Source organism: Microtus ochrogaster, chromosome 10 (assembly GCF_000317375.1).
Source record: "Microtus ochrogaster isolate Prairie Vole_2 chromosome 10, MicOch1.0, whole genome shotgun sequence".
Classification (NCBI taxonomy): domain Eukaryota; kingdom Metazoa; phylum Chordata; class Mammalia; order Rodentia; family Cricetidae; genus Microtus; species Microtus ochrogaster.
The window spans coordinates 58,525,092-58,526,693 of NC_022016.1; the positions used below are offsets into that span (position 1 = coordinate 58,525,092).

Consider the following 1,602-nt stretch of genomic DNA (forward strand, 5'->3'; position numbering starts at 1 on the left):
AGTTCACTGTAGAATTATTATTAGGCATGTCTTTTCATTACAATGAAAATTTCATTCCTCACAACTGAGAAATCAATATGGCTGTTTATATTACTGCAATCCATAAAATATGCCTAAAAATGCATGGTCCTGGAAACACTATGAAGTAGAATTTTCAGTATGTTCAAATTGATGTCAAATCTGTGCAAAACTTAATCTTGCTTGCAGGGGCTGGAGAGATGGCTCAGTGGTTAAGAGCATTGCCTGCTCTTCCAAAGGTTCTGAGTTCAATTCTTAGCAACCACATGGTGGCTCACAGCCATCTGTAATGAGGTCTGGTGCCCTCTTTTGGCCTGCAGACATACACACGAACAGAATATTGTATACATAATAAATAAATAAATATTTTAAAAAAATCTTGCTTGCACTTTCATATTTTTATATTTTCACCCACAAACATTAGAGATCTTAGTTTATATTCATGTTTTTTTGCTCCATCCCTAGCTAATACAATGAAATTATTCATGAGGGTTAAAAATAAAATTGGCATTAGAGCTGAAATCTATTTATCATCTGTCCCCTGGAAGAGAAACATATTCCGGCGTAAACCACACTCTAGTCCTTTCCTTGATTTTGGTTTTCATTTGTGTGTAAGTATGAGGTCCCAAAGGTACAGGAGGGTCTGTGCCCCTCTGTTCTGCTTGTCCGCCGCAGATCCTCACTCCAGGAGGCAGAACCATGACGAGTTTCTTACATATCCTTTGTAGAAGTGGTCTATACCATTCACATACAAGCGCACACATGTAACATGTCATTACATCTGTCCCTTCACTGGGTTCTTCCAGCAAACTCTAAATTACATACTGTCATTTCCACTTCCAGGCAAAGGAGCTAGGATTTGAGAGCAGTGATTGGCACAGAGTCAAGGGCTCAGCGTGCACCAGTCTAGCACCAGGGCCATGGCTGGTTTGACCATCTTTCACCTCAGTTGGCTCAACTTTAGGAAGGAACAAGCCCCATCTGGTAGAGTCACCTTCCCTGACCCTACAAGTTCGGAGGTATGTTTCTTTTCTTTTCTTTTTATAATGTATTTCTTTGGTAGTGAATGGCTGCAGGATCGGGTGGGTCAGAAACTTCTGTCTACAGAAGGGAAGGGAATATTGCTGGAGAGTTAAGATAGGGTGATGCTTTCAATAACGCAGACAATGGGAAGAGCAGGAGAGTCCTGATGGAAGAAGGCAAGAACATGAGGTCATAGGTCAGAGGGATGGTGGAGGAGCAAGGCCTTCCTGAGCAGCTCTGGAGTGTCTCCAGAGAACTGAAGGGAATTGTGGGGCTGTGGCAGTCATAACTAACCCTTGAGGAGCCTATATGGAACTGGTCCTAGTGCAGTCTCTGTCAAGGTCCCTGTGCACAGGCCAGGACTGTGGCCGCATTCACGATGCCTCATGTGGTTCCATGATATAGAAAGCTTGGTGTTGGATATGCAGTTTTGTATTTGCTTTGGTTAAAAATGCAAGAGTGCAGAACTATGTTTTCTCGATGTAGTTGGTTTTGCTAACAAATTTAAAATCTATCAAGACTATTTTGAAAACACAAAATTTGCCGGGCGGTGGTGGCGCA

At 42.2% G+C, this 1,602-nt stretch overlaps 1 protein-coding gene across 2 annotated transcripts in view; it reads right to left on the reverse strand.

Moving 5' to 3' along the window:
* Oscp1 (organic solute carrier partner 1) overlaps positions 1 to 1,602 on the reverse strand; it is a 32,759-nt gene that overhangs the window by 9,139 nt on the left and 22,018 nt on the right. The gene's annotated exons all lie outside the window — the stretch shown is intronic.